Here is a 23,871-nt window from a genome sequence, read left to right on the forward strand (position 1 = left end):
TCTTTAAAATACTTAATAGTAAAAGTCCAACCAGGCTCTTCTGCATCTCAAAGTTTGTTTCTGGAGAGATCTGAAAAGGAAGAGGCTAGAGTTAGATATTAGAGCTGTCCTGAGAATAAGGACCTTATCACTGGTGGAGGGTGAATTTACAGTACAAGGTGGCCATGCAACTATAACATATGATGAGAACACCTGGGATTAATGCACTTAAAAATCTTGGTTCCCCCATGGGGTGCTGGGGTGGCTCAGTCAGTGAAGCAACCAACTTCGGCTTAGGTCATGATCTCGTGGTTTGTGATTTCAAGCCCCGCGTTGGGCACTGTGCTGACAGCTCAGAGCCTGGAGCCTGCTTTAGATTCTGTGTCTCTTCCTCTCCCTGTCCCTCCCATGTTCATGCTCTGTCTCTCTTCCTCAATAATAAATAAATGTCAAAAAAATTTTTTTAATCTTGGTTCCCCCAAATCTGCTAAATATTCTAAGCCTGCTGCAGTGAATCACTCTTTCTTCTTAAGGTCAGTGCTTCACCTTTCTCAAAGACCTTTGCTGCTGCCCTCACAAGACAACTCTTGGCTTCTCAGAAACTTTCCCCACTTTCCTCCCTGACCAGTAAACCAACAAGTAGATTAAATCACTACAGAACAAGTCCAGAGATGTGCTGGGCTTTTTATGGGAGGAAAGGAGCAATATTGTGAAAGAACTGTAGGGCCTAGAAAATATGTGATAGCAGAATTCAGGAGGAAACATATAGAACTGGATTCTGTGGATGTTGGATGTTGGTTCTTTATCCAGCAGAATATCCCATTGGTCCACTATACTGGTGGCGTCATACTAATAACACCAGATAAACAACAAATGTCAGATATGTTGGAGGCCGTAGAAAGACTCATGAACTTCAGAGGGTGAGATATTAAGATGTTATTACATTAATAAAATTTTCAGGAATCCAGTGGTTTGTGGCACTCTAAAACATACCTTCCAAAGAAAAGGATAATTGATGCATCTCACACCTCCTACCATAAAGAAGGAGCTGTCATGATTGGTGGACCACACCTGGAGGACTGCTCTGGCTATTATTATACAGTGACATGAAAAGCTGCAAAGTTTGAGTAACAAATAGGAAAAGGCTCTGTAGCAGGTCAAGATTTCGAGATTTTGGTGTAAGTGGCACTAATGTTTGGGCCATTTAATCTGCAAGACCCTGTGGTCTTAGGTCTATATGTAATAAGAAAAGATGCTATGTAGGTTTTATGTAAATACCAATGGGAAAATTACAACACAGTGCTCTGGGGTTCTGGAGCAAGGTTATGCCATCTGCAGAGGAGAATTAAACATTTTCCAAACAGCAGTTCTGGTGTGATACTGTCCTGCTAGAGACACATTATAAGATACCAAATGATATGTAGCTAGAAATGCCAATGAAAGCTGGATTCTGTCAACCACACTACTATTTGAGGGCTTACAGAAAAGGCAAGGGTAGAATCATGGAATCTAGTTAGGAAACTATTATTACAATTCAGAGATAGAACTGGTGATGTTAAGAAGTACTCAGATTCTAGATATATCGTGAAGACAGAGTTGACGGCACACGTTGGTAGACTGGATATGGAGTGTGATGGAAAACAGAGGAACTAGAAAAGACTAAAAGGTTTAGGGCCTGAGCAAAAGGGGAAAACAATGGATTGACCATGTACCGAAATGTCAAAAACTATAAAAGGATATTTAAGAAGGACCAGCACCATGTGGGGTTGAAGCTATCCAAAGCTCAGTTTTGGACATTTTAAATTTGAGATCATCTTAGCCATCCAAGTAGGGATGTGATATAGTCAGTTGATATACAAGTTTCCATTTCAGAAGAGAGGTCCAAGCCAGAAAAATACATTTGGGAATCATTACCATATAGTTGATATTTAAATCCATAATTCTATATGAAATCCTTAGAGGAGGATGTGTAGGTAGAAGAAACGGTCAATGACTGAATGCTGGAACACTCTCCTATTTAGAGGCCAGGGAGATGAGCAGGGGCCAGCAACAGAGCCATGATAGCATAGCCAGAGATGAGAGGAAGACAACCAGTCAAATGTTTTATATTGGAAGCAAAGTAAGGAAAGCATTTCAAGAAGAGAGCGATGAACACTATGTCAGAGGCAGCTACTGATTAAGATGACCCTATTGCATTGTTATTTCTTTTTTTTTTAATGTTTTATTTTATTTTTGAGACAGAGAGAGACAGAGCATGAGCGGGGGAGGGTTAGAGAGAGAGGGAGACACAGAATCCGAAGCAGGCTCCAGGCTCTGAGCTGTCAGCACAGAGCCTCATGTGGGGCTCGAACTCACAGATGGTGAGATCGTGACCTGAGCCGAAGTCAGAAGCTCAACCGACTGAGCCACCCAGGCGCCCCGCATTGTTGTTTCTTCAAATACGCTTCACTTTGGCATTTTCTGCTTTCACTCTTTCTTAATAGGTCCCATTTTTCCTTCTTACCATCAATCTATGTGTCTTTGCTGATTTCTCTTTCCTTATAGTGAGAGCTCTTCAAATATGGTAGTGGGTACTTGACAACCCACATCCTATGAGGCAGAAAAGGTATCTTTCTAGTTTATAAACACAATCATAAGTCCTGACACAATTTGGACTCTGACCTTGTATGTTCTCCAAAGAGTTCACAGTTCTTTTTAGACATTACCTCATTAATCCCAAGATAAACTATAAGTACAGAAACTATGACATTAAAATTTATTTGGAAATACATGTGAAGAATTAATTGCCTAAAATAGGTCATCATGTAGAACATTTAAACTACACAAAATATTTATCTGTAGATACGTCTTATTTTGCTCATAAGCTTTTATACATAAACATTCATGGAAATCATATAGAACGGATCATTGAATTATTAATCCAGACAATTCAGCAAGAAAAATAGCCAATATTTTGTGCCTGACTTAAATAGGCACATCATGTCATTAACATGATCATCGTCTTCAAACCCATCATCATCATCGTCACCATCACCATCACCCATGACAGGCCTTCATCAATGAGTGTCAGCATTGTGCTAAGCACTTTATTATTTTAATTATCACAGACACTCTATGAAATAGGTACTAGAATTACCTGTCTCAAGGTGAGGAGTTCTAGGCCCAGAAAGTTTAAGTTGCCCAAAGGTCACACAGATAAGAGTGACAGGCATGAAATGTGTGTCTGTAAAACCTAATAATGATGATACTTAAATTTTGGTTTTAAAGGAGGAAGATTATTGCCAACAGTATCATGAAGGCTGAAATAAAAAATCCAGAGGATAGTTTAAGCATAATAGGAAAAAGAACCAAACAAAAAAAAATTAAAAGTTGGTCCTTTGGAAGAACTAATGAAATTGATAAATGTCTAGCAAGACTAAGCAAGGTAATAAAATAGACAAAATATATTTTTTATCTTTATCTACCTATCATTTATCTATTATCTATCTATCTATCTATCTATCCATCTAAGCAAATATAAACTTAAAAAGGAAAATTGTCCCACAGCAAGAAGAGACAATTACAGAACAATCTCATGTGTTAAAATAGATGCAAAAATTCTAACAAAATAAAGATAAAATTAGTAAAATAAATGATTAAATATTCACATGTGAACTAGTGACTCTGATTCATGGTGCTTAAGTCATTTTACCCTGTTTCTGTATTACTCAAAACATTCCTTTGGTCAGCTTCTTGCTACTAAATACCATTTTGCTATGGTTTTGTTTGGTTTGTTATTTTTTTGTTGTTGTTGTTCTTCAAAGCAATTCGCTAACAGTATTTCTATAGGCAATGGCAAACCACAGAATGATGCTGAGAAAGTGAGTAACTTGACCACATTTGAGCTTTACCAGGATTATTTTGTTGTTGGAATGCAGAATACATTACACTGGAAGAAAACATGCTGGAACCAATTAGGATGCTCTTTCAAGGCAAAGGTAATGCATACATGGACGCCTGTACTGTATGTGACTAAGCTGAAATAAGGTTCATGCTGTAGTTTGAACTATTTAGTTAAAATTAAGGCTTTCCAGCATACTGCAGGTATTTCTAACAGACATATGAAAATAAACTCAATGCCTCAAATTAGAGAAACTGAATAAGTAAATAACATTTAATCACTTGGTTTTTTAGAACAATATAAATTGTGCTTAAAATTATTAGATATAATTACCAGGTGAGTACAGTTAGATACACAAGTACAAAATAATTATTTAATGTTCTGCTATATGGTAAAATGACTAGTCATACAATGTGTGGAAAGATACAGTAAAAAAAATTACATCTATATAAATATAAAACAGATATAAGAAAATATTAAAATTAGTAAAAATATAGGTTTTAACACAATTTAAATGAAAGTACAAATCCTTATATAAATAAAAGCAAACTCTCTTACTAACTAAAGAACATAAAGTGATTTTAATGAGCAGAAACAATTGAAGTATTTTTGATAGAAATTTTCTTTAAGAATGAATGTTTGTTTTGGTAGCAGCATAAACAAATGAGCTGTTGTGTATAAAAGTCTATTTCAGTTAAAAAAATAAATATCATATTTATGGTTCAAAAGAACAAAAATCAAATATTCCCCTTATTAAAAGTTATCTGTGTGTATTTTTCAGTTAATATCTATATTATGTATTTATTATTTTTAAAACTTTAGATTCATTTGTTTTGATGACTTCCATGGTCATTAATACTTTAACTAACTGATAGAATTGAAGTTGACTAAGATCTTGTCTGCTGCATGGAAAAGGATGGTTAGAAACATGGGCTTTGGGGTCAGACACACCTGTCGTCAAACCCTTATAGTCCCATTAATGAGCTGAATGGCCATGAGTAATGCTGTGGCTTGAAATGTGTCCTCTAAAAAGGTATGTTGGTGTTCTAACCTCTGACATCTCTGAATGTGACCTTATTTGGAAATCAGGTCTTTGCAAATGTAATTAAGTTAAGACGAGGTCATTAGGGTGGTCCCCAATCCGGTATGACTGTAGTCCTAAAAAAAGACACAGACAGACATACAAAAAAAGAATATCGTGTGATGGCAGAGACAAGGATGGGAGTGATGCCCTTACAAGCCACAAAATACCAAGGTCAGCCAGCAACACCAAAAGCTAAGAGGAAGGCATGAAGCAGATTCTCCCCTAAAGCTTTCAGAAGCAGCATGGGCCTACAGACACCTCGATTTATTGTGAGAGAATATATTCACTACTTAAAGTAACCCAGCTCATGGTAATTGTCAAACAGCCTGAGGAAATTAATACATGTAAATGTGTTTTTTTTTAAGTTTATGTATTGATTTTTGAGAGAGAGAGTGAGAGAGAGACAGAGAGAGAGAGAGAGACAGAGGGAGAGAGAGAGAGAGAGAGAGAGAGAGAGAGAGAGAATCCCTAGCAGGCTCCACTCTCAGCACGGAGCCCAAATTTTTATTTAAGTTTTATTTAAGTTTAAGGTTTCCCGTCCTTCAGATAGATATAATAATTGTCTTTAAGGGCTTAATTTCTTTGTGGTCTGAGGTTACTCATCTGTAAAATAGGAATAATAATAGCATCCACATCATAATGTTGCAAGGATTAAATGAGAGTTACATTGTAAAGCACAAACTCCTGTACCTGAAACATAGGAAATGGTTCATAAGTGTTTGCCATTTGATTATTATATCTGATAATTCTTGTAGTGTGCTGAACACAGTGCTTACACTTGTTAAGTATTATGTATTATTCTGTATAAATAAGATATATAAAATACAAGGTTACAAGGTGCCTCAAACATAGCAGGCCTTCAATAAATTTGTGCCAATATAATGAATTTACTTTTTAACTAAAGTAATTAATTTATTTTTATTATTTAATTTTTGAAGAAGATGTAAATTAATCTTTAATAAGCTAAAATAATTGTTTCAAATGGACTAGTTTATGCCTTGATGAACTCTAAGGTCTGTGTGAAGTCTGAATTTAGAATGAGCAACAGACAAATACTCCTAAAAGAATAGATATACTATTTGGAAAACAAAAAACAAAAACTAAGAGTATACCAAAAGACATCAATTCCATAATTTAAATAACTATTGTGATTATGAAAGAGATTGCCCTACTTATAGAAAACATGCATTGAAGTATTTATGGGGAAAGAGATCATATTATGCAACTACTTTGAACTAACTCAGTAAAATATTCTCTATCCCCCTACTATATTTAAATAGAGATGGATAAGAAAGTGGGTAAAATATTAATAATATAGGAAGTCTAGGGAAAGTCTACAAGAAAGAAGAATTTTTAGTATTTTTGCAATTATGCTGTTAGGCTAAAATTATTCCCAAATAAAAATTTAGAAAACTAGAGAGAATAAAACACATAGAAATTTAATATAAATTTCAAACTAACTGACTAGTCATTTAGCTCATCAAGTTATTTTTGATGAATGACTTAAAGCATGATTAAAATAGAATCTAGCTTGAATATTTTGAGACTAAATGGGAAACAGGAAGTACAGATACTTTGCAAATACCTATACTTAAACACAATTAGTTCAGAAAGTGATGAGCATTTCTTCACATTTTTCCTTTCATTCCAAACAATGGAACACATATAAACACAAAGGAAGTAATAGGTTTTTAAAAATTAATTGTTATGACCATTATTTCATTTCACCCACACAAAATCACCTGACTTGTTACCTCTCATAGTTCTATGGAGAGGTGAACATGGGAATGTATACCGGCAAATATTACTATATTATTTTAAGGAGCCACAACGCTGAAGAACATTGCTTTGAGTCTTTTGTTTCCATCAACAGAGTTGCCTGATGGGTTATTTTATAACCTTTTATAAAGGAAATTTTTCCACTTGTCTTACAAATACAGTGTGGACCATCAGATGCTATTTTTGTTTAATAATTTTCTACCCTTAAAGAGTTTTTCATTGTGTATAGCAAGTATCAAATTGGAAAACTGCCAAATTGACTCTAATTTAAGCCTTGATATTACCAATGAATCTCTTAGTAAGTATCATAAATCATCCTGTGGAAATATCAATGCATCCCAAGGCCAGACCAAAACAATTTCAGATCCAAAGGATCACAATGCCATATCAAACAAAAAGTTTAATCAGTCAGTAGATCAGAGCAAGCTTCAGTTATCTTCAGATAGACTCAACTACATTTTTAAAAATAAGTACATTAGCCTTCATTCATCTGCAGGGTAAGTTTTCCATCATTAGTACACATATGTTCCCATTTATTAAGAAATATCATTGTGACCAATACATGTGTCTTTTATACAGTGTCACTCATGTAAACACTCATCATAAACTGAGATCAAAACTTCCAATTTATGTTATAAGGAAGGAGGGAGCCTCTGCAGTGACAGTGTAGTTAACTGGTGGTGAAACTATTCAGGAAGCTAGGATCTTTTTCCCTAAGCAACAGTGAAACACCTTCATTCAAGTAAATTAGTACTCCTTGTTTTTAGGTTTTTTAATTTATTTTGAGACAGACAGAGACAGTACGAGCAGGGCGGGGCAGAGAATGAGGGAGACAGAGAATCCCAAGCAGGCTCCACACTGCCATCTGTGGAGCCCAACATGAGGCTCAAGCCCACAAACATTGAGATCACGACCTGAGCTGAAACCAAGAGTTGGACGTTTAACTGACTGAGCCACCCAGGCCTCCCAAGTAAATTAATACCCTTATCTCAACTGATTTGTTTGGCTAGAAGCATAAGAGGAGGAATTGTAAAATAAATTTAAAAGTTAGCGACTGTATTATTATTTATTTCTGAATGATTTGCCACCCCAGAACTTAGTGGTTTAAAATAGCCATTTATTTGTTCATAGTACTGGGGATTGGCAACGTAGGCAGGGCTTAGCTGGCATGGTTCATCTCTGCTTCTTATGGCATCAGCTGGACTCATTCATGCTGTTGTGGTCAGCTGGAAGCTCAGCTGGTTGGCCCTGGAGGGCTTCAGTTACATTCTTGGCAACTGGCTGGGGCTGCCAGCCAGGGCATCTCAGTTTTCTCCATATGGCATCGCCAGCAGGCTATCCCAGGCTTTCATGTATAGTATCTGGTTTCTAAGAGGGAAGAACACAGGCTGGACATCCTCTTGAGTTCCGAACTTGGAAGTCATACCATGTTACTCTACCACTCTGTTAGTCAAAGCAAGTCACAAAGCCAGTGCCTAACAAAGAGAGTGGAAATAGACTCCATCTCTTTATGAGAGGAATTGCCAACGTCCTATTGAAATAAAAGGCATTTAATAGAGATGAGAGAAATTGTTGCAGCCATCTTTGCAAACAGTCTATCATATTTGCATGTAAGTACTAGAATTTCTCCTTCTTTAAAAAAATAGCCCTAATACTGATTGTGCAAGATTTTCAACAAACGATTCCCTCTCCTTCACAGTTATTGTTTCTAACAGATTCATTTTATTTTTAAAAAAAATTTTTTTAATGTTTATTTGTTTTTGAGACAGAGAGAGACAGCGCATGAATGGGGGAGGGGCAGAGAGAGAGGGAGACACAGAATCAGAAGCAGGCTCCAGGCTCTGAGCCATCAGCCCAGAGCCTGACGAGGGGCTCGAACTCATGAACCGTGAGATCGTGACCTGAGCCGAAGTCGGAAGCTCAACCGACTGAGCCACCCAGGCACCCCCTAACAGATTCATTTTAAATGCTTTCAAATAATTGTCTTGAATCCAGACTACTTGCTTTATATGCCTTTCAAAAACGCGTATAGTAATTCACTTCTAGCTCCGAATAACCCACTGTTTGTCTTCTCACAAAGAGTAAATGCTGGTGTGTATGGATCTGTTTGTACAGCATCTGCACTCTGTCACTTGTAAAAATCCTAATATTTATCCCTTCTTTCCCTGAATTTTTGAAATCCCATTTTTCTTTTTAAATTCATCTCTCCTATTTCACATTGCCTGGATATTTTACGTGTATCCCATTATGACAAGTGTATTTTATAAAAGAAGTCGCAATATAGGAACATCCTTTCAGTGGTCTTTTTGACCCACAAACTGAAATCAGAGTGGAGGGCTCCTTGGGAACAACGGGATGGTGAGTGACCTTTCTCTTCTTATTTCATTTATTTTATGAGTGGTCTCATTGATGTATACCAGGAGTAGGAATGTGAAACAAATTAAATAACATGTAGCCAGAGGAATTCAAGCTGAGATCTAAAAACTTTATCAAACAAAGACTTCATAACTGAGATCTTAGGAGAGAAACTCTGGAGCTAGAATAGCAATCTCCCCCAAACTCGGGCACAGGGCAGATTTTCTGTGAGTCTTCATTTGTGAAGATCTGGATTTCAGCCTGCTCTGTCACTTATAACCACAGGCATGAAGCACGTCCTGCTGGAGAACGGCTACAAAGCGGATGGCACAAATGTGTGGTTTCAGGAAATATAGCAGCTTTCAGAGATCGGTCATTACTTTCTTTCTTCTCACTTCTATCCTGCAAACCTACAAACACTGCAGGTTCGTCCATCTGCTAGGGTAGTAATATTATTTAGGGTATTAGTTCAGCTGATTTAATAGTGATTTATACCAAGACAGAAAGTGTATTTCATCCTCAGAGAAACGTCTGAGATGGAGGGCAGTTCTGTTCTGTGATCTGCCCCTGAGATGTGGAAAACTTCCCTCTCGTCATTCCACGAAAATTTTGCCTGCTCTGAGCTGACTCCCCATGACTTAGTTCAGCCCTGGGGAACCGGAAAGAGAAGGTGGAGGGCAAGTAGCTTCTTTTTAGGGACATAGCCCAGAAATTGCACACGTCACTTGGTGTGCATGTCATTTGCCAGAATTAAGTCAGATGATCACATCTAATTCCAAGGAAGGATGAGAAATATAGTCCCTACCTGAATAGCCAACACTAAGCGATAGCTTGGCAGAGGAGTTTCTGTCACTGAAGAAAACAAGGAGACACATATATTCTGGAGGACAGTTAACCATCTCAGTCACGTTATTAAAGCCAAGTTGCAAATGTAACAAGTAGTCACCTCCAGAAGACAGTTTCCCATTATATATTTAAAACCTTAAATATGTATGTTCCCCTCAACACAATAATTATACCATTAGGAGTAGTACAAGAACAAAATCTGTGGATATGCCCAAAGATTTTACTATAATTATCATTGCAGACTTAATAATATGAAGGGAAAAAAAAAAACTCTTGGACTCCAACAACAGGTGATGGATTAATACAGGTTAAGAGCAATGTTAAAATGTAGGTTTGCCCACTGGAGTAGTTACATTATTAAGAATATTGGATCATCTGATTCCACAAAGACTCAAGTAACATGGACTGCATGGGAAAAAATTTACAGTGTGTTTATTATTAAGTGAAAATAATGTGGGTATAACATAAATATGGTTTCATTTAATATCATCTTATCATTAATATGTATAATCTTACATTCTTTTTTTAGTTTTTGTTTAAATTCCAATTAATTAGCAGACCGTGTAATACTAACTTCAAGTGTACAATTTAGTGATTCAACACACACAATACCCAGTGCTCATCACAACAGGGGCACTTCTTAATCCCCATAACCCATTTAACACATCCCCCCCACCCACCTACCCTCTGGCAACCATCAATTTGTTCTCTGTAGTTAAGAGTCTGTTTCTTGGTTTGCCTCTTTTTTCCCCTATGATCATTTGTTTTGTTTCTTAAATTCCACATATAAATGAAACCATATGTTATTTGTTTTTCTCTGACTTATTTCACTTAGTACAATACTCTTTAGCTCCATCCATGTTGTTGCATATAGTAAGATTTCAGTTTTGATGGCTGAGTAATATTCTACCATATCTTCTTTATCCATACATCAGTCGATGGACATTTAGGCTCTTCCCATAATTTGGCTATTCTTTTTTAATTCTATAATTATCTTAATGTTATAAAGTGAAAATATCAAAAGGATATTAACGCAAAACACAGAATTCTAGTACCCTACCAATCTGACTTTTAAACAAGTAGTCCTTTATCTTGGCTATACTTTGATTTAGTGCGCATTAGTCACTAAGGGATCACTGCACTCCATTTTCCTCAGAACTTTTTTTGGTTGGATTGTGCCACGACAGGAGAAGGAATATGTTTTGGCTGCTGCAATGTCCTCAAAAGCAGCAGATTTCAGAATGCAATCGATCCACCTGGAAATCTGGAATCCACATAAATTGGTTCAGGGATGCTTACCCCTTTCTTGAGGGGTCTTATCCTTTAGTGTAGGCCTCCCTCAGGTATTAGCTACATTTTTTTTTAAAGGCAGCAAAGAGTTAAAATATGTATTGGCTTGAAATAGGGCAACAAAAAACACATCACCTCACCCCCTAAATCTGATTTAAATGGGAAAATATCACAGAATCAGGGCTTCGTAAAACAGCCAGTTAAGAGAGTTGCCAGGAAAGGATTTAAAAAAAAATCTGCTTGTTAAAAATATCTGGCCAGAATTGCAGTAGTTACTTTTCTGGCTGGGTTCTCTCAGTGTACACAATGGCAGAACCCTGTGATACCCATTTATATGACCATTGGGTTTCATTAAAGGGCTGGAGGTGTAATCTCCTAATAGATTTGTTTCTTTACCAACTGCTTAATGATGATAACTTCATCATGTTAGCAAACTGGATTACATATGTTTTCCTTTCATTCACCAGGGCCTAACTGGTAAATAGGCTGTCAACATTTCTATTTCAACCATAGTGTTTCAAGGGAATATGATTTGACTGAAAATCAGCCGCATACATCCACTTACTCAAAATTATTTTTATGTTTTCAAATCAAATAGTTCTGGAGCAGTTTAACCTTTCTTAAGGAAAGGAGGACAAATTTGGCCCACGTCTGCATCCACCAGTAGGGTTATTTTTTCTTCCTCAAATATTCTTGGAAGCTCCAATTAGTATTTTAGATTTTCTATGAATTGTTAATGATTGAGAGTCTATTTTGCATGGCACCCAGTTGGCAGCTAAGACCCTCCAACTAGATTTTCTCTATTCCTGCTGAGAGTGTAATAGTCAGGTCAGGGTCATGCTTGAATGGCTCTCTCCCTTAGAATAAATTATAGTTGTACATTTTTAGGAAAATTTAACTAAACGAAATCTCGCTTTACTTTTAAGTGTCCTAAAATAACTGTTCTAACATTCCCCCACCAAGATCACTTAGTATTGTCTTGTACATACTTTTGGATTAGCAGTTTGAGGAAGATCCAAAATGTCAACCAAAATGGAAGAACCAACGTCTGGTAATTCTCAGCTTCTTTAGAAATACTATGAGCTTAGTGGGTGGAAAAACATATTGAGGGATAATAATGATTCTTAAAAAGTAAACAAAAGGATCTATTAAGTTTTTATTAAACTTTGACTTGGAGTTGTAGTTTTTTTTTCTTTGATATATGTTGTTAAAATGAGCTTCTTTTAATCTACACTTTTGATCAAAATTCTTTGGCAATTCAGCACATTTGTATGATGGATAAATTTCCCCCATGAAAATATTGAGCTACAATATGCAAGGTCATTTAAATTAAAAATATAATTAAAAAGATGTTGATTTAACAGAATATAAAAGAAGAATTGTTTTGCCTTCTCAATAGATGGAGAAAATTCACTTGATAAAACATAAATTCTTGATTTTTAAAAAATATACCAAAGTCAGAAGGAAGGAATGAAGAATACCTGTTAAAAACCAACAGGGTTGAATCACAATGTGAAAGCACTTAATGCCACTGAACTGTACACTTGAAAATGGTTAAAATCATAAATTTTACGTTATGTATATTTTAACACAATAGAAAAATATGCAAATTTTTAAGAGAATAGTGTGGGAAAATGCAAATAAGTATCTCGGTAACATATACTTAAATACTGAAAAACTATTTTGAATAGTTTGACAAAAATCCAAGCATTTCTTTTTTTCTTTTTAAAAAAATTTTTTTACATTTATTTATTTTTGAGAGACAGAGAGAGACAGAGCACAAGTGGGGGAGGGGCAGAGAGAGAGAGAAGGAGACACAGCATCTGAAGCAGGCTCCAGGCTCTGAGCTTTCAGCACAGAGCCCAACGTGGGGCTCGAACTCACACACCGTGAGATCATGACCTGAGCCGAAGTCAGACTCTTAACCGACTGAGCCACCCAGGTGCCCCAAAACTCCAAGCATTTATACTATCATATTTAATCACGATATCATGACCGCTCTTGGTTTCTAGACATGGTACCAAGAACTTCATATTATTTCATTTAATTTTTACAATTCTGTGAGATCAAAATTATTATTTGCATTTTATAGATAAAGTACCTGAGATTCAAGGAATTTAAATTATTTGCCCAATGCCACACAGCTAGATGGTCCATCTGAAAATAGCTTGACAAGGGGAATTCAGGTGTGTGGAGCTGAACTACACAAGAGTGAGTCCTGGCTTCACCAGTTAATATTGACAGTTAATATTGACTGACCTGTTGTGGTGAGTGAATTTGCCCATCTGAAAAGTGGGATAATAAGACCTACCCAGGAGGTTGTTAAGAAAGACAAAGCACTTGGAATTATACCTGGTAGATAGTAGGTACTTGTTAAATATTTGTGATGATTGCTGTTTGCCAGGCAGCAAACAGAAAGCCAGAAAACATCTGACTCTGCAACTGATGTTTGTGGCACTTTTGCTCTAATGCCTCCTGTGGTTACACTCATTAAATTTCTCTAGACTGAAGACAAAAGGAAAAATCTTTAATAATTGAAACAAAATTTTGTCCCCCAAAAGATGAGTCTATAGCCTAATTCTTGGAACCAGTGAATATTACCTTATTTGGAGACAAGGTCTTTGCAGATAAAATCAAGTTAAGGATTTGAGATAAAGAAATTATCATGGATTAGTCAATGGGTGCTAAATCCAATGATTTATAAGATATTATAAGGATAAGAGTATCCTTTAAAGAGCTGAATAGGAGAGATCTGACAGAGAAAAGAGGAGGAAGCAATGAGGCCAGGAGGCAGAGATCAGAACAGTGCTGAGAAAAGGCACAGATTGCCTGGAACCACCAGGATCTGGAAGACGTAGGGAACAGAATCATCCCTCAAGCCTTTAGAGGAAGCACGGCCCTGACATGACTTCCAAACTGAGAATAACTTCTGTTGTTTTACCAAAACAGCAAAACAAAACAAAACAAAACAAAACAAAAACAAATAAAAAAAATAAAAAACACAATGGGAAGTATCAAATTTTGTGGTGAAAATTTAGAGGCATGATCATTAAGGCAAAGAAAAGACAAGAATGCCTGCATGCCTGCTGTCACTATTTCTACTCAAGTTTAGTACTGGAAGTCTTAACTAACCCAAGAAAGCCACAAAAATCAGGAAAGAGACATAAAACTGTCCTTGTTTGGAATCAATGAGGAAAAGATGTCACAATAATCACAATTCATCATTCTTTCTAGTGAACTGGGGATCCATGGTGCCATTTCTTAAAACTGTTAACGCTAGAATACCTAGGAATCCTTGGAGACCACAAACTTTGTCTTAATTTTTCACTTCTTTCTGCTTCCCTTTCTCCTGCTCTACTCCATCTGTGTGCTCCCTGTCAGTCACCTCACTCTGACCGCTGTTCCCCTGACTGAAGAGAATTGTCAAGTTCTATGATGATCAGAATTGGCATTCTTCTGTTAGATTATTATATTTGATGGACATAGGAATGGTTGATTTAATTTACTATGTCATTGCAGGAAATACAAGTACATTAAATCAACACTTCACTCTGCTAAAAGTAATTTATTTTTAAAATATGATATGTTTATGACCTCAAAATCAAAGGCATATTTATATCCCCATTTCAATCAAATTACAACATGACACATCTTTTCAGCAGATGAGGTGACCAAAAAACAAGTCTAAGTCAACAATTTGGAAAAAAATAAAATGAAAATTGAGCTTGGAGTAATAACTTGGAAACTGGATGTTTCCATACTCTTTCCTTACTGTCCTTACACTTTAAATAGAGAGAAGGACTCAGTATGTATTTATATGTACATGGTACTTTGGGATACTTTGGATGTGTCCAAGTATGACCATATTGTCCAGGGGTTTGATAATTGGTAGAAATAATTGGTAACTGTGGTCTTGGACAATACATTACACTTAATATACATATAATATACATCTTATATATATAATAATGTACATATAATATACAACTTACCTATTTAATATTCATTTATATATGTATATATACAATATATAACATTGTCTATTTATATATATAATGGAATATTGTTAAGCCATAAAAAGAATAAAATCTTGCCATTTGCAATGACATGGGTGTAGCTAGAGAGTATAATGCTAAGTGAAATAAGCCAATCAGAGAAAGATAAATACCATAGACTCCACTCATGTGAGGAATTTAAGAAACAAAACAAATAAGCAAAGGAAAAAGAAAAAAAGAGAAAGAGACAAACCAGGAAACAGACTCTTTTTTAAAAAAACTTTATTTTTTATTTTAGAGAGAGAGAGAGTGTGTGTGTTTGAGTGGGGGAGGGGCAAAAGGAGAGAGAGAATCCCAAGCAGGCTCCATGCTCAGCATAGAGCCCGAGGCAGGACACAATCCCATGACCCTGGGATCATGACCTGAAATGAAGTCAAGAGCTAGATGTTGAACTGACTGAGCCACCCAGGCACCCATACAGACTCTTAACTATAGAGAAAAAAACAGTTACCAGAGCAGAGGTGAGTGGGGGAATGGGTGAAACAGGTGATGGATTTTAAAGAGTACCCTTATCATGATGAGCACTGAGTAATGTATAGAATTGTTGAATCACTATATTGTATTCCTGAAACTAATATAACACTGTATGTTAACAGCCTATTGGAATTAAAATTAAAAACTTAATAAAAAAATAAAGTTAGTGGTCTGACACACTTAGAAATATCCCATTCAGACAATTTACTCTAATCATGTGATAGGCATTCAGTGTGTTTTTGTTGATTGATTCTAAATTGGAGTCAACTTATTTCAAATTATCTCTCTGCCTGGAGAGCTTCATGTGAGATTCAATACTACAGATTTTTCAGTTTCCCTATTTAGTCACAGCATTGCCTGCGATTCCTATTATCTAATTAAGTACCCTTGAGCCAGAACAAATGCACTCTTTGTTTTGAAGGCATGACCATGCTGCTTGCTGAGCTCTAGGAATAAAACATCTTAAAATTGCTGCCATTTTAGTTTGGAAGCTAATGACAACCAATGAAAAATAACCCATCAAGTATATGTCACCATCTTTGCAATCTGCCTGTACTTTCTTAAAGATCAAAATCTACAATTTTGTTGTAAACTTTACTTTCCCACCTTAATGTGGATTATTTCTGGCATTTGATCTTTTCCTTTATAAAAGCATTGATATATAACCATGATAGCCCAATTAATGTTGGTTTAATTGGATTATATGGATTGAGTTGAATTTTCTATATTAAGTGTGTCTCACTAACATAGATGAACATATGGAGAGAAGGCAGGAAATGGCTACATGCTTAGGGACCTAACAGGCACATGTAGAGTCATGGCATTGCACGTGTATGGTGGGAGAAGCCCTTGTCACAAAGAACCTGAGTTACTCGATAGTTTCTAGTTTCTCTATATTTCATAAGCCTTCGCCAAGTGCATCTGGAAAATTGGCCGTACTAGATGCCAAAATGCTGCAACCATTCTTACAAGGGAATGAAAGAAGTTTAATTATAAGAAAATGATGCAACTTCAACTCCATTTCTCTTGAATATTTTCAACAAGACTGCCACCCTTAATTCTCTCAAAGATAATAAAAAGGTAGGAAAGTACCTGTACCTGGTCTAATAAGACTTCTTGTGCCACCTTATAAACTGGATTCTATGGCTTTATTTGCTCTAGGGTTAGATGCAAAGGCTTGACTTCCTACAAGTTGACCATTTTAGGGTCTTCTCATTGCTAGTGACTTTATTACTGAGCCCCTTGGAAAAAAATCTTTATAAGATATTCTACATAAATTTTTTGACCCTGAAAGAAAAATCTTCATCATTTCTTTTTAGCATCACCTCCAGTTTTTTTCTCCCCCACTTCCTCCAAAGTCTTCCTGCCAATATTAAAAAACAAACAGAAAGGCTGTCTATGATGTTTATTCTTAAGCATGGTTAGCATACCAAATATAGGGCATAAATACAGGGTATAAATATATGAACACACTGGACATAGAGAATCTCCAACTATCACTGTGAATTAGCAACAACAATAACAACAAAAACCCCTTATTAAGCCTTTATTCCGAGCTAGCCATTGTTGACAGTGAGTTGAAACTTATATGGAACTTTAAATGGAATTTGGAACCTTAAAAATGTTATCCTCAAATTTGTGCTAATGTTTACTAAAAGATAATACTATGAGTCAAAATTAATTTTTGACTACAACCAGTCAGCACAGTGTAGTAGCAAGAAGGTCTGAGCCACCTGCTCTAAATAAAAGCTATGCCTTCTCGTGCACAACTCTCGGAGTCTTGGTTTCCTCGCATGGAAACTGAAAAAGCTCACCCTACCTGGTAAGGTTGTTGTAAAGGTAAAAAAGACCATAGATGATATGTAATACATCTACCTAATATTACTAATTAAATTAATTTTAAAGTAAATAAAAATAAATACTCACGTATTGTTAAATTGAGAAAATATAGGCAAGTCATTCATAGAATTTACCATGCTTCCCACTGGGATTTCACATAAAGGACCCCCAAGGTCATCCTTCTGGAGAACATGTTACCCTCATACTGTTTCTCTTCACATACTCTTCCTCTTTACTCTTTACTCTCAGTGGTCATTAGGACCATCACTGTCCATATTTTCTATTACCAATACTTTTAGTTACCACCACAAACAGTTTATAACAGGGAGGCTTTAAGGACAACATAGAGAACATTCATTGTAGGCTTGTTATGTACCAGGAACCATTATCAGTTGCTTACTGTTTATATAGCATAGATACATTTATAAGTATAGATATTTTTATAGCATAGATATATTTATAGACAAAGGTGTTTTAAGAATGACACTAAAAATTCTGCAATGGCCATAGACTCATGAAACATTATCTCAAAGTTATACTTGAAGAGATGGGAGATGAATTGATAGGGAGAGATGAAATAGTTCCCCATGCCCAAAGAACATAAGCTGGGCAATTTACAGATTTATTCACCAGATCTTATGTGTGCGTGCAGAGCCAACTCCTATTTATGAATAGTGCCTTGCCTAGCATGTGCTATAAAGAACTCCATGAATATTTATAAATTAAAAAGATAGAGACTGATCATTAGATTCTGAATGAAGGTTTATAGACTTGCACTAAAATAGGATTTGTATGTATGCAGCAAGCAGAAATTAAAATTTTTCTGTAGGAATCCAAATGTTAGTGACACTAGAACCCACTCACACTGTCTGCCCTTCTGCTTGGACTTAGTCTGGGACAGGAATTGCACACAGTGGGTGTTGAATGGAAGTTCTCAGCTTTTGGGTAATTTTAGAAGGAAACAGAGAACAGCAAGGTGCAAAGTTAAAATGTTTTTATTCAGATTTTCCTGAGGGCTTATAGAAAGGTCACATTCACTTGGAAGTAGTACAAGTTTCTGGAGACAATAGCTCATGTAACCATTAGGGAAAACCACATACAAAAAAAATATATTAAGGATAGGAAAGTCTTGCCCATGGCAGTCCTTTCAAAATCTAATGACAAATGTCAGAGTGCCTTTGGACCAGTGAAATGTGCCACATTTCAGAATGCTAGAAAAGAGGGCTGCCATTGTAAAGTGAGTCCCAGAAGAAGGCTCTCAATCATTTACATACTTAGTCTGAGACTTTTCATCTGTAACATACACATTGGCTTCCCCAATCACTGGAGAGTGCAGATTTGCTACTGAATAACCAAAACACATTTTTATATGCCCCAAATCACTGAAACCCTCTACAAAGAAAGGCATGAATACAGGGTAAAGTTATGAGCCTGTGTTCACAAAGTGAGCCCAAGTGGTTTTGACTGTCGAGAATTAAAAAGCATGACCATCTCATCCCTGCAAACCATGAGGTTCTCGGTGCTTGTGATTCATCTAAATCAAGGGCAAAATGGAAAAGGGACTGTTTTTCCAAAGAAGCATTGCTGCCATATCAGGAACAGCCCTACACGCAAATTCCCATAGTAGTTCTTGTTAAGGGATCACCCACGCTGCCTCATTAACTTAATTACATTAAAAAGTCACATCGAGGACGCAGATGGGGATTTTCTGTACCTCTTAAAAAGAGAGCAACTCCCACATCAGCTTTCTTCTTTGGCCTTGATCATTACTTGCCATGGAAGGGGACCCTCAGCTGGTGTAGACAGCCCTCTAAATGTAGGGAATCTCTGAAGAATCCAAAAGGCAATAATATTTGCCTCTACCCTTGTCCCTTGTCCTTAAAGCTTAGTCCCCTGGCTGTGGTTTCAGGCCCCAGAGACTCAACTTAAATTGGGCAGACTGTCTGATGAGGTGTTAAAACCTCTTCTGTCAAGATTTGTGAAGTTTAAAGATCACCTCCTAAGATGTGAAAATCTAAGAACCCCAGCAGAGACATATGAGTCTTTTGCCTATCCCTCAATCATGATTTTAAAAATCTAGAAGTAATTGCCCCCAAAAGGCTCTAGTATTAGCAAGGTCCTTCCCAGTTCATGAGCAGATGGATGCAAACACACATACACATAGGAAGCAGTAGTTGGAGTGAAAGAAATAGTTTTTTTCTAAATACTATACGACATTTAAAATTTTTTTTTAATCTTTATTTTTGACAGAGAGAGACAGACAGAACGTGAGCAGGGGAGGAACAGAGAGAGAAGGAGACACAGACTCCAAAGCAGGTTCTAGGCTCTGAGCTGTCAGCACAGAGCCCGACACGGGGCTTGAACCCAGTAGCTGCAAGATCATGACCTGAGCCGAAGTCGGGTACTGACTGAGCCACCCGGGTGCCCCAATACTACATGGCATTTTAAAGTGTTTACTCTGTTGGTAAACAAGCTAATTTTTTTAAAAACTAGGTTGTCATTTGCTTTAAAAACGGTTTTAAAAAAGGTATTCAATGCCATGAAAAGTAAAATTACTTAGTTGGAAGGAGTAGGAAGAACATGTAGACTGAATAAGTAATTTGGCTACTGCATATACTATATACACACACACACAAGCATGTTCATAAAATAAAAAAAAATACTCAGTATTACAGTCCTCATTCCTATGACTGGTAACATAGTCATAGGTTCTATTTATAACAACATTCTTACATTTATGCATTCCATATTGCTTTTGCCTTCAGCAAGCATCTCAGCTGCTTGTGGTTGTTTGTCTGGTGGGGTGACCCAGACCTTCATTCCTGGAATCTGGGTCATTCTGCCTGGATTGTATTATGGCTACAGGAGATCATGGGTTTTTGTTTTTGTTTTGTTTTGTGTTTTTTTTTTTTTCAGGACATACAGAGAAACTTTCAGATCATTGATGTGGAAACTAAAATGAGAATATAAGACTCTAAGATCATCATTTTCTTTATCCAGTGCCATTAGGAGTAAGCAAGCAATCTCAGGACACTTCTTAGTTTGCTAAAATTCTCTATAGTGTCAAATAGATGATCACCCAAAACTTTGCCCTACATAGGGATTTGATTAGAAGTATTCAATGGTAATATTTTTATATTCCTGTTGCAACATCATGGCATGGACTACCAGTGTACATTTTACTACTGTAAATAGAATTATTAGTGCCTTTAGGTCTAAGTCTAATTAGAGAACCAATTTCAGAAAACTCAGAACCATGTCAGAAAACTCATCCTTAAGATTCTCTTCCTCAGGAATCATTCATACTATCAAAACATTTATCAGTCAGGTTCTACATAGAAGAAACAATCCAGTAGGAGATAGATAGATAGATAGATAATAGATGATAGATCGATCATATTCCTCCCTCACTTTATTACAGAGAAGAGGGAACAATAAAATAGTACAAGGATAAGAGCTCCAAGATTTTGAAACTTTCCCACAGGTAAACAAGTAAATTCTTTCAGAGAGGATCCAGCTAAATATTGGTAATTGAGTGGAAATTCTACAATATCACCAATCCTCAAGTACCAAAAGCAAACAAAATGAAGGTAATCAAACATTTTATTTGTTTTGTCAGTGTCTTGTATTTCTTCTATATACCAGGGAGGGTTTGATGAGTGGCCATAAATAGTCAAGATACGTACACATATCTCTATAGGAAAACTGGTAGGGGCACCTAGGTGGCTCAGTGGGTTAAGCGTCTGATTTCAACTCAGGTCATCATCTCACAATTTGTGAATTTGAGCCCTGTATTGGGCTCTCTGCTGTCAGCATAGAGTCTGCTTGGGATCCTCTGTCGCCCTCTTTCTCTGCCCCTTCCTCCTCCCCACCCTCTCTTTCTCAAAAATAAATAAACATTTAAAAAGGGGAAAAAAAAGAAAAACTGGAAGAAGAAAGTAAAATTTCTCCCAAGAATAAAAATCTATAAGAAATTAAATATCAATAATACTCGCTTTTACTATTAATTAGCATTTTTTGAGTATTATATTCAAGGACCATGTATTAAGATTATCTTATTTCTTCCCCAAAGCCACTTCAAGTGCTAGTTTTTTAAAGAGCACTCAGAGCTTGCTGAATTCAAAGGTTGAGTTTATTCCTCCATAAAAGTACTATGTTGAATTAGTTTAATGAGAACTTGCATTTAAACTATGTCTTGCTAGCTACATTTTTAAAATCTATAACCTACATTGAAAAACACACAACACAGTATATACAGTTATTTGGATAGAGTAATATTTTTTTTTAGCAATTTAAACCATTTAAACTTTAATGATCCTTCCTTAACCAGCTTATCTAATTTTACCAAACCCTTCTAACCTGTATTATTTTCTTCATTGTATTTATCTCCAGGCCTGGCTTTATAGGCCTGCAATCGGTGCAGTCACATAGGACCCTATCATTAAAATGTTTTCTCACTTGGCTTATGTTCAGCTGTTGCTATCTTGAAATTCTTTTTAATATTTGAACAAGGGCCTTCCATTTTTATTTTTCACTGAGTACCACAAATTATGTATCTGATCCTATCTGTCTCCATCTGATATTACCCTGTTTACTCTACAACATGTTTATATTTTGTCTTCCCTACTAGAATATAATCTATATGAGAATAAAGATTTTGCCTATCTTGTATCGCAAGTAAATAGTAAGTGCTGAAAAAAAAATGTTTCTTGAATTTTGTACCTGGCTTCACTTACCCAGATAAAGTCATTTCTTGAGAATAAGCAGCCAAACCCAAGGAATCAATATGCATGTAGTGTTACTCATATTTAAAAGGAGTACCAAGGAGGACATAAACATTCTGTCTCAGGCTGACCTTCCATTTTCAAACTTATTAAGTAATGGTAAATGTCACAGTGTGTCTTGAGAGAAGAGTGCCAAATTTTCTCATTTAACATCAGTATTTGAATTACAATTTCTTGGTGACTAAATCCCACTTGGAAGTTTATGAACAAGTGGCTGTTATTCTGTTGACCTTTTCCCATCCTCTTTCAGATCCATCTTGTCGTTTTATTCCCTATTTTAACAGATAAGAACAGGAAAGAGAAAAGAAAAATTGAGAAATTAAGCAACATAAAATAAATCATATGTTATTACTCAAAATTAAATTGTGGCTCTGATACTCTACAACAACCACCAGCACCATTTTGCATTATTTATTGAATGTGTTTTTAGACCCTTAATCATTGAAAAAAAAAAAAGCTTTATATATTAGTAGTTTTAGAAGTTAAGATAATCCTCTGGGACACCTGGGTGGCTCAGTCGGTTAAGCGTCCAACTCTTAGTTTTGGCTCAGGTCATGATCTCATGATTTAGTGAAATAGAGCCCCACATTGGTCTCTGCACTGGCAGCACAGGGCTTGCTTGGGATTTTTTCTCTGTCTTTCTCTCTCTGAACTTCCCCCACTCATGCTGTGTCTGTGTCTCTTAAAATAAATAAACTTTAAAAACATTTTATAAAAAAATAAAAAATTAGATAATTCTCTATAATATAATTTTCATTGAAAGATATTCTTTTATGATGTGTCTAGGTGTGGATCTCTGAGTTTATCCTACTGTGAGTTCATGATATTCTCGGATGTGTAGATTAATGTTTTTATTACTTATTTAAATATTCTTTCTGCCCCTTTCTCTGGTTCCTCTTCAGTTTTCCATGAATATGCTGGTGTGTTTCATGATGCCCACAATCTCTGAGGCTGTCATTTTCCTTCACCCCTTTTTCTTTCCATTTGTCTAAATGGATAATCTCAATTGACCTATTTTCTAGTTCACTGATCTTTGCCTGCCAAAATTTGTTGAGCTCCTCTAGTGAACTCTTTATTCTTGTCACTGTACTTTTCAACTTCAGAATTTCTATTTGATTGTGTTCTATAATTTACAAATATTTTTTGGTATTCTTTATTAAATGAGAAGTCATTTCCCTATTTTCATTTAGCTCTTAAGACATGGTTTCATTTTGTTCTTTGAACATATTTTAAATAGCTAATTTAAAGTCTTTGTCTAGGAGCACCTGTGTGGCTCAGATGGCTGAGTGTCCAACTTCGGCTTAGGTCATGATCTCATAGTTCATGGGTTTGAGCCCCGCGTTAGGCTCAGTGCTGACAACTCAGAACCTGGAGTCTGCTTCAATTCTGTGTCTCCCTCCTTCTCTTTCCCTCCCCCACTCACACTCTGTATCTCTTTCTCAAAAATAAATAAACATTAAAAATAAATAAATAAATAAATAAAGTCTTTGTTAATAAGTCCAACAT

At 36.1% G+C, this 23,871-nt stretch overlaps 1 pseudogene; it reads left to right on the forward strand.

The window, feature by feature from the left end:
- Positions 1-2,969: 2,969 nt before the first annotated feature.
- LOC125921567 (non-histone chromosomal protein HMG-14-like) overlaps positions 2,970-23,871 on the forward strand; it is a 184,147-nt pseudogene continuing 163,245 nt past the window's right edge.

Source organism: Panthera uncia, chromosome C2, assembly GCF_023721935.1.
Source record: "Panthera uncia isolate 11264 chromosome C2, Puncia_PCG_1.0, whole genome shotgun sequence".
Lineage (NCBI taxonomy): Eukaryota > Metazoa > Chordata > Mammalia > Carnivora > Felidae > Panthera > Panthera uncia.